The sequence below is a fragment of the Pygocentrus nattereri genome, chromosome 5 (genome assembly GCF_015220715.1).
Source record: "Pygocentrus nattereri isolate fPygNat1 chromosome 5, fPygNat1.pri, whole genome shotgun sequence".
Classification (NCBI taxonomy): Eukaryota; Metazoa; Chordata; class Actinopteri; order Characiformes; family Serrasalmidae; genus Pygocentrus; species Pygocentrus nattereri.
This window is the reverse complement of record NC_051215.1, coordinates 41,881,737-41,894,792: the sequence shown is the minus strand read 5'-3', so window position 1 is coordinate 41,894,792 and position 13,056 is coordinate 41,881,737. Positions and strand designations below refer to the sequence as shown.

Genomic DNA, 13,056 nt, shown 5'->3' with positions numbered 1-13,056 from the left:
GCTGAAAAACGAAAGATTTAGACCACATGCAAATTTCTGCTATTCAGATTCACACTATATGGTAAGTGACTTACTATGTGGTAAGTCAATGGAACCAGATTTTTTTCCAAGTAATTTTGGGCCGTTTCTTTTGGTCCATTCTTCATGAAATTTACATATAATGTAGACAACGACAGGCATTTTCAAATTGTGTCAAAATCTGAAAAAAAAAATGCTATAGGCGTGATCTGTTTGCTTTTGAAGTCATTATTTTGAATATATATATATACATAAATAAATATATACACACACACACGCACACACACATATATATATATATATATATATATATATATATATATATATATGTACACACACACACATATATATATATATATATATATATATATATATATATATATGTGTGTGTGTGTGTATATATATATATATATATATATATATATACACTTACACTTACTACTCCAGTATGTATAAACTGAAATATCTTGGATGAATGCATACCAATATACTTGAATACATGAATAGATTAATCTTGTCAGCAGTCTGCCTCTTCAGCGCCTGTAGACATGAGCTAACTGTTTCATACCAAAATAACTCTCCCAGCTGCCAGAGGAACATCACATGAAACTGGCTGTACACCTCCAGAGTTCTGAAACTGCCCTGAACCCCACCGGGACAGAGGAAAAGGGGGGACTCTCAGGGTCAAGCTCTAAGGCCAGGGTCAGTGGCTCTATTTCCTGAAATGGGCTGTGATAGTGAGCCAGACTGCTGTATCATACTTGCTTTACTTAAAAGTCCACTCACACCATGTAAGTGTAAACCAGCTGCTGTAATGTGCACACTCCCTGCCAGCTGGAAAAAGACAGTTCTACCCAGCTGAATCTAGTTTTATACAGGATCTCCTCATGTGCTCTCCCACAGAGTCCCCTTAGTCCTGTCTCCAGCACCCTATGCTGTAGTCTCACTCAATTCATATAGAAAAAAAAAAGAAAAAATAAATATATTTAATATGCTTTACCTCTCCATGGATCACCACCTTATCGTGGTGGAGGGGTTTGCCTGCTTGAATGATCCTAGGAGCTATGTTGTCTGGAGCAAAAGCTCCTGGTAGGGTCTCCCATGGCAAACTGGTCCTAGGTGACAGGTCAGACAAAGTGTGATCCATAATAACCCCTATGAAAAGACGAAAAACAGGACTTGTGTATCCTGCCCGGAACAGGGTTACTGGGGCCTCATCCTGGAGCCAGGCCTGGGGAGGGGCTCGCCAGCGAGTGTCTGGTGGCCGGGCATTTACTCATGGTGCCCCGCCGGGCCCAGCCCGAAGGAGCCACCAATGGGAGGGGCAGTAGTAGGGCTTCGGTGCTTTGTGGATGGGGCAGTGTCCGAAGGCGTGGGCCTTGGCGTTCTGATCCTCGGTTGCTGAAACTGGCTTTTGGAACTTGGAACGTTACCTCACTGGTTGGGATTGGGAGGAACAGCCTCTCTGATCTGAACCCGAGTGGTATTCAGTTTTTGGACTTCTGTGCAAACCACAGTTTGTCCATCACGAACACCATGTTTGAACACAAGGATGTCCATAAGTGCACTTGGCACCAGGACACCCTAGGCTGCAGTTCAATGATTGACTTTGTAGTCGTGTCATCGGACTTGCGGCCATGTGTTTTGGACACTCGGGTAAAGAGAGGAGCTGAGCTGTCAACTGATCACCACCTGGTGGTGAGTTGGATCAGGTGGTAGGGGAATATGCCAGTCAGACCAGGCAAGCCCAAATGCATAGTGAGAGTTTACTGGGAACGTCTAGCAGAAGAACCTGTCAGATTGATCTTCAACTCACACCTCCATCAGAACTTTGACCAGATATCGGGGGAGGTGGGGGACATTGACTCAGAATGGGCCATGTTCCGCTCCTCCATTGTTGAAGCGGCTGACTGTAGCTGTGGCCGTAAGGTAGTTGGTGCCTGTCGGGGTGGTAATCCTCAAACCCGGTGGTGGACACCCAAGGTGAGAGATGCCGTCAAGCTGAAGGCAGAGGCAGAGGCAGCTGGCAGGTATCGACAGGCCAAGCGATCTGCGGCTTCAGTCGTCGCCAAGGCAAAAACCCGTGTGTGGGAAGAGTTTGGTGAGGACTTGGAAAGTGACTTTAAGTTGGCTCCGAAAAGATTCTGGCAAACCGTCAGGAGACTCAGAAGGGGAAAGCAGTGTGCCACTAGCACTGTATATAGTGGAGATGGTGTGCTGCTGACTGAAGACGTCATTGGGCGGTGGAAGGAATACTTTGAATACCTTCTCAATCCCACCGACACATTCTCCAGTGAGGAGGCAGAGTCTGGGGACATGGGAATAGGCTTGTCCATTACTGAGGCCAAAGTCGCTAAGGTAGTTAAGAAGCTTCTTGGTGGCAAGGCCTCAAGAAGGCTCTGGATGTTGTGGGGCTGTCTTGGCTGACACACTTTTTCAACATTGCGTGGACATCGGGGGCAGTGTCACTGGATTGGCAGACTGGGGTGGTGGTGCCTTTTTTTAAAAATGGGGACTGGAGAGTGTGTTCCAACTACAGGGGAATCACACTCCTCAGCCTCCCTGGTAAGGTCTATGCAGGTGTACTGGAGAAGAGAGTCCAGCTTTAGTCGAACCTTGGATCCAGGAGGAGCAGTGCGGGTTCCGCCCTGGTCATGGAACACTGGACCAACTCTTCACCCTCTCCAGGATTCTGGAGGGTTCATTGGAGTTTGCCCAACCAGTCCACATGTGCGTTGTGGGTCTGGAGAAGGCATTCGACTGTGTTCCCTGGGGTATTCTGTGGGAGGTGCTTCGGGAGTACGGGGTACATGGCTCTTTGCTATGAGCCATTCAGGCCCTGTAGAAACAAAGCTGGAGTTTGGTTTGCATAGCTGGCAGTAAGTCAGACTCGTTCCCAGTGAGAGTTGGACTCCGTCAGGGCTGCCCTTTGTCACTGATTCTATTCATAATTTTTATGGATAGAATTTCTAGGCGCAGTCAGCGAATGGAGGGTGTCCGGTTTGGTGACCTCAAGGTCACACCACTGCTGTTTGCAGATGATGTGGTCCTACTGGGGACATCAGGCCGTGAACGTCAGCTTTCGCTGGATCGGTTCGCAGCCGAGTGTGAAGCGGCCGTGATGAGAATCAGTACCTCTAAATCCGAGGCCATGGTTCTCAGGCGAAAAAGGGCGGAGAGCCCTCTCTGGGTCAGGGATAGGCTCTTGCCTCAAGTGGAGGAGTTCAAGTATCTTGGGGTCTTGTTCACAAGTGATGGGGAGCGGGAGATTGACAGGCGGATTGGTGCTGCGTCAGCAGTGATGTGGGCTCTTTACTGTTGTGGTAAAGAAAGAGCTGAGCCATAAGGCAAGGCTCTCGATTTACCGGTCGATCTACGTTCCCACCCTCACCTATGGTCATGAGCTTTGGGTAATGACCGAAAGAATAAGATCGCGAATACAAGCGGCCGAAATGAGTTTCCTCCTCAGGGTGTCTGGACTCTCCCTTAGAGATAGGGTGAGAAGTTCAGTCATCGGGGAGGGACTCGGAGTAGAGCCGCTGCTTCTTCACGTCGATAGGAGCCAGCTGAGGTGGTTCGGGCATCTGGTTAGGATGCCTCCTGGACGCCTCCCTCGGGAGGTGTCACAGGCAAGTCCACCAGGGAGGAGACCCCGGGGAAGACCCAGGACACGCTGGCGTGACTATATTGCCCAGCTGGCCTGGGAGCACCTTGGAATACCCCTTGGAGAGCTAGTGGAAGTGGCTGGGGAAAGGGAGGTCTGGGCCTCATTGCTTAGGATGTTGCCCCCGCGACCCGAAGCCCGGAGAAGCGGAAGATAATGGATGGGTGGATGGATGGATAATATGCTTTAAAATGAGAAAGGAGAAAGGGTGTGTGCCTGTATGGTTAGCTCTTTGTGGTAACCAAATATTCTCAGAGTGAATGAAAATATGAAAAATTTGACACCGTGGGAAGAAGCCTAGGGGTCTGTATGTTTTTTTTTCTTTTCTGCTTTTTATTTCATAGTTGTGTTTAGTTTAGCTACTTAATCTGTTTTTTTTAATGTCATTTTATCTTTTGTTTTTGTCTGTTATTGTCATGCTGAATGTGTTTTCTTTACCTTTGATTCCATTCTGGTATTCATTATGCTTCTCTCTCCATGTGCACTAGCATGCAAAAGTCAGAGATCACACTTCATTTGTTTAATTTTCAGTCAAAACAGGCAGGTTTTTCAGTTTCCAGGAGATATTTCTGAGTGCAATACATATAAGGTTATCCACTGGGGCAAGGAATGGGAATGTCAAAGGAAAAAACAGGAGTCATAATTGGGCACCCCTGGCCAACCAATGTTTTGTTGAATTTTTTAAGCGACAATGGCGTAACATATTGTCTACAGATGTGTACTTCTAGGGATCTACAGAACACACTTCTGCACATTTTATTGCATAGTTACTCTTTATTTGCTGAATTTAACATGTTGAGGAAAAAAATAAAACAAAAAGTGTGGTCTGTGAAAAAGTTAAGGTGAATATTTTATGCTTTATGTGTTTTTCCAATATTAGAATATTTTTTCCAAGTTTGTTTAAATTCTCTGTATAAGATGTTTTAACTTATAATATCAACAAAACCTTTAATTTGACTGGGAGTACTCAAACATTTGCATTCAACTGTAAACAGAAAATTAGATTATTAGATTAAGAACCACACAATACAAACACCACCTGATAGACCACCAGAACTGTCACCTTCAGATAAACAGCTCTTAAAGCTCCACTCTTGCTTCAGATCTGAAAGAAATCCACAGGTGTTGCTGTCCAGCCTTCCACTGTGAGAGGACATCTCAACACTATGAGTCTGAAAGAATGTGAACCCTCGAGAAGCTGTTACTGAGAAAAGGACATAAAAGAAAATAAAATGTAATACAACAAAGCAGCTGCTGTTGCTGAGCCCAAATCTCAACATAATTTAATGTGTTTAAGACTATTTGGATTGTGAGTAGCAGAAAATGCAAATACACTTATTGTATAAAAATGAGGTATATCATTATTGATATTACTCATTGTTATTATGATTTGAAAAATTAGGAAACGTAGGGCTAAGTTCAGTGTATTTACCACATTTAACTACACAGTTTTCCTCACGAAGATAGCAATACAAGCTTGTGCATATGTGCGTTTGAAAGACAGAGACAGGGTGACAGTGTGGGCGTGTGTATAGGTGTGTGTGTGGGTGGATAGTGGGAGTGTGTGACCTACTGCATTACGCACAATATACCTCAACTTTGCACTAACGTTCTCTTTCCTCTAGATGGCGGACTAAAGCCTCTTTTCTTGGCATAGGAGCAGCTTCTCCTGTGACTTACTCCAAAGACATGGAAATGTGGCCTGTCTGGTATGTTCTAATGGCAATATGCTGCAAAGTTCTTGTTTGGTAAGCATATTCGTAGGTTTGGCTCTAGAACCAACTTGGCTGAGGGCTCTGTAGCTGTCAAAAATGGTGCCATAATAAGTCCAGAACACTAGGAGGTGACACAGCACACTGTTGTGCATGCTTGGCGACAGCTTAAGTAGGGCGAGTGTGCCCCCCTTCAGTCTGCTAGAGTGCAGTGCTTTGTGGATCCAATGATAAATATGCAGTACAACTTGCTGCTTGTTGCTGTAATAATAGGCAGTAATACAACCAAGTCTATGCAGTCAGAGCCTGCATGGTTTATCCAAGAACTATAAAGGTGTTTATTATTGACTTTATAGAATGTGCTGTTACTACAGGTATGGATTTAAAAAGATCATTCAGTATTTATGTTTATCATTCCTGTGGCAATGAATCATTATTTATTGCTGTCTTTTCTGAGGCACTGAAAAAGGTTGTTGTTTATTATGAGTTATGAATTAGGCCTGTAAACAGTGAGTGATTTTTGGGGGTGTTTAGCAATTATAGCAATACTTTGTTAAAATAAGCAAGAACTATTAAAAATAGGTTGGTCATTCATCACACAGATTATGATGTTTACTTGCTGAGTGCTGGACAGAGAGAGTCCCCGGTAAAGCAGATAATCACTGCTCAGGCAGGATAGTGAGCACTACCCTAGAATCAACTGTCATTGCCCAAGATTAATCACTGTTTGTATTTATACTCCATCCGAGCGTGCTCCACAAGCACCCACCCATCAACCCACCCACTTATGCTAGATAAACACAATATAGGCTACCGACGTGCACACATACACATTCAATTTACCATTGGACTCCATACTAAAAAAGCTCTATGCTTTGTATGTCAAATGAGTAAAAGGGAAAGCACAATCTCCACTGTATCCTCAGCTACAGTAGATTAGGATGTTTTCTGGCTGTAATATGACTATTTTCATCTTCTCGAGCTCTCCATTTCCTGTTATGCAGCACAGATTGAACTTGTAACAAAAAGATTGAGCCAAGCAGTAAGTAGGCATGGTGCCAGAGCATGCTGCCTTTTCACTCCTCCACTGCCACAAGGATACTGATCTGCCTCAAGTCTGCTATAAGGCTACTCTAGGAGACCTACCGTTACTTCATTTCTCCTCACTAAGTAACAAAGAAGATGAAGGGATACGCCAAATACTTTACAGCCAGGCGCTCCTTCTGATATTATTCACAGAAATCATAAGCAATGATGCACATTTAGCGTTGTTTATATGCTTGTGGGGGCTTTATAGCGCATAATCATCCCACACCAGCCTATGCAGACGAAGCAAAGTTCTCTGTAAAACGATTTCTGCTCTTAGCAGCTTCTTTAAGTAACAGCACAGCTCCGAACCGCCTTGCCTTAAGATTCTATTGGCTGATGCGCCTGGTGGGCGGGGCCTAGCTCAGAGACTCAACCCTCGAACCACCGCACGAGCTGTCAATCATTTCCATGCCTGGCAGTTACAGCCGAGGCGTTTAGCTTGCGAATCTGTGCCCTCCTTCACACTTTCTGACACTGAGACAATTGCCGCCGTGCTTCTACGGATGATAACGCTTAGAAAGTGGCTCGTGAAACGAAGGGGGCCCTCCACGGTCAGCCGAACGGCATGCGGGCTCGCGCCTGTCTCGATCTTGTGAAGTGTCAGCAGGGGCAGTCCGTGAGTTACTTTTATTAAACGGGACCGGACGAGTCCTTCAAAAACGGGTGAGTGGACGCTGTAGAGCTCTCTATGCTTCTCGTTAGTTCACACTTCAAACTAAACGAGCTGTAAAGCCCGTCTTGATGTGGGTCAGAGAGTAGGACGGGTCTCAGAGTGACCGTGCATGTGCGGGTTGGCTCTGAATTAACCTGTTTGCGTTCACTTCTGTTCAGTGATGGGCAAAATGTGGTTAGGGTGGGCCTTTTAAAACGCTGCACGCGCTGCTTATGCGTTGCGCGAGCTGCAGAAGTACTACTGTTGTGAACAAGAGGAACCACATGACACGCTTATGATCAGTGTTTCCCCTCAGTCCCTGTAAAAGCGGGACACACTGGCCACAGTGCTATTATATAAGTGTTTTATAAGAGCACGGAGACTTGCCTGGTGTTGTGCTGCTGCACTGACCTCCACTGATCTCCTCAGTAATGCTGACTTGCTCTGAAATTTCATGCACTCTTAAAAAAGATGGTTCTATATAGAACCATTTCATGCTTAGCTGGTTATTTGCCTGGTCAAATGGTTTTTCAGATTGGTGTTATTTATGGTTGTATATAGAATGTTTTTGAAAATGGATCTGTATAGCACCAAAGGGCTTTCATCTGTTGTTATATATTCTATATAGAGCTATTCCCTTCATTAAAGAACAGGCACTTTTTTAAAAGTGTAGAGGAGGCTGAAAAAGAGCGGTGCATTGAATGGACTTGATTTAAATGTCTTCAGCAGCTCCACAAGACTAAAACACTTTGCACCAACACAGTTCTGTCTTTCAGTTCACATCAGTTGACTATAATTGTGTTGATCCAGCACATTTCATTTGTGTGGAAATGCTGTACATCTTTGAATTGAGTAAAGGAAAGGCATCACTTTTTTCAGAAACTGAGGTTGATTGACATTCATGATAACTGGTTTCTAGGAACAGGACTTTTGAAGTTTTGTGTTCGTTAGCCCGTTCCAACCACATACAGCTAAAAAAGTATTTCATTCACCTATGTGCATCTTTTCCACCTTCCTTCCACAAGAAATATATGCTATATTCTGATTAATACCACCTTTGTTAGAGAAATAAAAATATGTTTTTGATTATACATCAGCAGTTATTCTCATCAAAACTCTTTCAGAACTGTCACAAATGGATGTACAGCATTTTGGAATTAAACTCTTCATATTACATTAACACAATTATTGTACATTTGAAACAACTATGTTAATGTGATGTAAATTATTCAGGGGTCAATGCGTTACTTTTTACAGTGTACCAGTGGATGCTTACTTTCTTTAATGTCATTACACAGATCCATAGAAGCTTTATCTGTCGACAAGCAAGCTTTATGTTATTATCCTCTTATAACTAGAGAAGCAGGTTGACACATCAAAAATCTTTGAGTTTCTCATACAGACTGTAAATTTGAGGAAGCTTTGGAGACACAACCCACAGATTCTTGTCTAAGCCGATGGCTTTGGAATTCATCAAGTAGAACTTTAAGGGCTTTACATCTTTTCTACCCACACTTACTGTTTTTCTATCAAATGATGGTGGTTGTAGTTTTGTCTATGTTGGATTAGAGCCTTTAAAGCACATCTAATTTTGCTGATAATCCAGATTAGAGCGTTGCTCTGTGTGCCATGCTCAGAGCTCAGACTGATTGTGCTCACCTCATTAGCCTAGTGCTGCTCACAGGGTTGTATACCGTTAGCTCTTTGGCCTGAATGCAGCCAGCTTTTCTGTAACTCCTTTCCAATCTTTGAGGGTCTGTGTTTGCTTTTTTGTCCAACTGTGTATTATTGACCACATACATTTTGTTATGTTGACTCTGCAGAGTATTTTCCTTATTTCTTTATTCGTGTATAGGGGAATTCACACACGGCCCGAGGCAGTGACCTGCTTTCTGTTATGACTAGCAGGAAACACCTACTCTGTTTAACACTGCAAAAAAATACATGACATATTCAATCTTATAACCATACTAGTGATAAAAGTGACCCATGTTCTGCCTACTGAGCTGACTGTCATAATCTTTAAGTTTTGATCTAGAAGGGATATCAAGATATCAGTATTGTAGCTTTCGAAGATATCAGAATCTTAGTTCACCTTGTCCATGGCATTTTTGCCTGCCTGCTATCCTTGAGAGCTCATAATTTGTCCTGTCACCTGATGTGTGAGTTTTCAGCCAGTTCACACCAGCAGATCCTTCTTGCTGTCTTGCTTCATGTTCCTTCAACCTGTTCCTCCCACCTCAGGAAACCCAAACTGTGCTCATCCATCAGCCAGGCACGTGTCTGTGGTCTCACACACTCACCACTGCATTTCAGCACAGCTCTATTAGAACCTCACTTCTCTTGTGCTGCTGAATCAGAAATGCTGATCACTAGAGCTTGATATTTGTACAAACTTAGCAAGACTCAATTGTTCACAGTGAGCTTGTTTGGTCTCAGACATCAATTCTCAAACATTTGTTGGTCAGGTTCAAATTTCCTACCGTTAAAGGATTTTAGCCTGCATGTAAACCATTTAAACCTCTCTGCTTGAATCTTTCCCCTTACTCATTTCTAGGGATGAAGTAATGTACACATTTTCAGATTCATTGCAATATTTGATTGATTCTAAAGTTAAGAACTTAAATGATTTTCAGTATGCTATATGTTACAGTTGTCTTGATTCTACAGAGCTCTATTTATATTGTCAGTTAAATTGTCATATTTTAAATATATTTTGACTATTTAATTTGGTCCATTCATTATGGAATTTAGACACAATGTAAAGGGTAACTGATGTTTTCAATGTTTGCAAAAAAAGCAAGTGGAGATACAAGGCTTTTGTGATATACTGATTGGTCTATCTCATTTATGTAAAAGCTCTCAAACAGGACTTTTGCAGTGCCGTCTGTGTCAGCCCTCTAAAAAAATAAAAAATGCAAAAATCATAACCTCAAGTATTTATAAGTGACTTCAGAAAAAATCCTAGTCATTTGAGAGGGAGAGCATAAACTCCTTCCCTTCTCTGCTCACTTTACTTTTATATTCTCTGCATACCCTGATGCTTAGTTTGAATTTTGACAGTGATTATCATGTAACTCAGCAGATGACAGACCCTTGGAAGAGACAGAAGTGTTTAATGGTGATATCGTTTTACATGTACTGTTTCCAGTGTTTTGACCATTTTTCAATCTTATATGGAAATCATTATTATCTTATTACCTTATTATCATTTTTAATCTGGCATGTTAGAGGCACTTGTGTTGTTGGCAGCAAGGTCCACAAGTGAAAAAATGAAAGTAAAACATGAATTAAAACAGTTCAGGTCAGATTTGGTTTGAAATGGTGGTTGAGTTGGACTTGATAGGCTGTAGCTGGGTTCATATCCAAATTTCAGGTCTGAGTAAAGCACTGATTAGTTTTTAATAACAGTTTCATTTCTTAACTCCAGTGTGGAGGCAGTAGCAGTGGACGTTTCCAGGGTCAGAGCAGAAGTGCAGGGATCAAGTGTCTCTGGAGCTGCAGTCATGTTAGAGCCATGCACGCACACACACTGGCAAACACTCTCACAGTGTGAGAAGCCTCCCTCCTGCAGCCTGTTGTACTGCAGCATTAATATTTCATTGGCCCACCTTTACAGGAGGAGGAGGATGTGGAGAGCAGCCTTAGGACTGGCCTCAGGATAGCCATGCTCAGAAGGAATACTCCACCGTAGAACAGTACACTCTAAGCTTGTGTCCACAGATTGATAAAGCATCACACTTCTCACACTCTTTACTTAACATTTTACAGCAATGTGTACAGTCCCATTAGTGTATAGATATAAACAGAAGGGCGACAAATGAGAGGAAATATCAATATAAAATTATTTAGAAAGGTGTTGGGCCGGTCTCTGGAAGTGTAATGGTGGGATAGAATATTGTTCTACCTAAGGATGGTCCCTCATTTAGTGTTTTGCTGATGGTTCTGGATGTTTCACACATACTACCTCCATGTAGTGTGCAGAAAGCCTTTCTTTTCATTTCAGTGCATATTAACAGGATAAAGTGTTCACACAGGTCTATGTAAGCAGTGCAGCAGTGCACCACGGTAGGTGTTTAGAAAGTACTTGTATGTTGACACACGTTTTTGTCGAAAGATGTCATGAGATGGAAAGATACACCAAAATACAGGGAAGTAAGCTATGAAAAGCAGTGAAAATGAAATATAAATCTGGCTTTTATTAACTTAAATATTGGTAAAACTTTGAAAACTACTGTAACTGCATACACATTATCCAGTTGGACTTCCAGGATGAGACGATTCCCCAATTGCAAATCAGAAAGCTGTCACAAAATAAACAAATGAACAAGTTATATTTCGTTGAGTACAGTACTTGATTGGACTATTTATCTATTTGGAAAATAGGATATCTGAACAACTTGCGTGCTGTATTGCTTTGCAGTGCAGACACTGTATGTATGAATGGCCAACAAATGCAAGCTATAGCAGCTTGTATATCTTACACATTTAGCTGGATTGAGATATAGAGACTTTAAATGCCATAACATATGATTAATATCATATTTACACCATGGTTTGTGCACCACTCAAATGTGCTTTTGTCTTTGTAATGAGGTGTTTATGCACTGCAAACCTACTATGACTGGGCCCACTGGTCTGCTCAGCATTTTTATACAAGTCTCAGAGCATGATAATTGCTATGTTGTATCATTTGATATCTCTTTAGATCTACAGGCAAGTGCATTCTGGCTAATTTTGAAATTTGAGTTTCCAAAAGAGTTGATGAACAAGTGGTTAAAGGGGAGTTCCAGATTTTTCAAAATGTCTGCATAATTCAGTGGTTCAGATGTTACTCAGACGTTATTCAGAGAGGTTTGGTGTAAAATGGCTCATTTGTAGAGAAACCGCCTCAGATTTCTTTACAGAGGTGGTGATACGAACCAGGGGTCGCAGTGTCTACAATGCAATATAGCCATTTTATTTACTATCCAAAACCACCAGTGAACCAACACTTGTCTTCTGAGATTTATATGTAATGTTGATGATAATGAAGTAATGGAAAATCAAAGAAAAGACTATTTTACCTTACAGCATCCTTAACATATCCCTCTACCATGAGTACACACACACACACACACACACACATTTTCTAAGCCACTTCTCCCTCAGGGTCGCGGTGGGGTACTGGAGCCTATCCCAGTGGTCATTAGGTGGAAGGCAGGATACACCCTAGACCGGTCGCCAGTCCATCACAGGGCACTCTACCATGAGTAGATTAAAATAAACGGATTAAAATATGTTTTAGGTCAAATTTTCATCACAAAACTATCATAAAACTTTGTCTCAGACATCAATTGTGTGTATTCATAACCATTTGTTGTAATAACTTACTTAAGTAGCTTTAAAGGTGGATATATGGTTCCTAACAATTCTGACTCAGTAAGTTTCTCTAGAATGAAGCATTTAACACCAAACAACTCTGAATGCCTTAGTTTACATCTTTATCATTTAATCATGCTGAATTTCTGAAAAATTGGTGGAGCTGCTTTTTAACCACAGCAATGAAAAAAAAAACCTTGACTCAGCTCAGGTGTTAAAAGGCTAAAAATCAGTAGCACAGTAATTTAGCAGCTGAAAACATGTCTTATTATGCAGAAAGCTGGGAAAATTGGTAGTGTTTGTGTTGGATGAGTAACAAGGGCCGCCTCTGTCTGCTAAAGTAGCTACAGCTAACTGTATGCTGATTAATACTCTCCAGCTTACACTGTTTTTTTTCCTCAGAGCTTAGATAGATAGATAGAATTTATTCAGTATGCATTTGTAATATGCATTTACAGTATGATGCATATAGTCCAGTTTAGAGAGGCAGAGTAACAAATTATTGCATATGATAGTCACTCCATTGGATTTCATTGGATTCCCAATCTCTATCTTTGTAA

The 13,056-nt window shown here is 42.0% G+C and overlaps 1 protein-coding gene across 2 annotated transcripts in view; it reads left to right on the top strand.

Moving 5' to 3' along the window:
- The first annotated feature begins 6,898 nt into the window (after positions 1–6,898).
- The window catches only part of sertad2b (SERTA domain containing 2b), a 47,428-nt gene continuing 41,270 nt past the window's right edge, over positions 6,899–13,056 (top strand). For both annotated transcript variants that reach the window (XM_017696575.2, XM_017696578.2), the window contains exon 1: positions 6,899–7,146. The gene's annotated coding sequence lies outside the window, so the exon portion shown is untranslated. The remainder of the gene's footprint in view (positions 7,147–13,056) is intronic.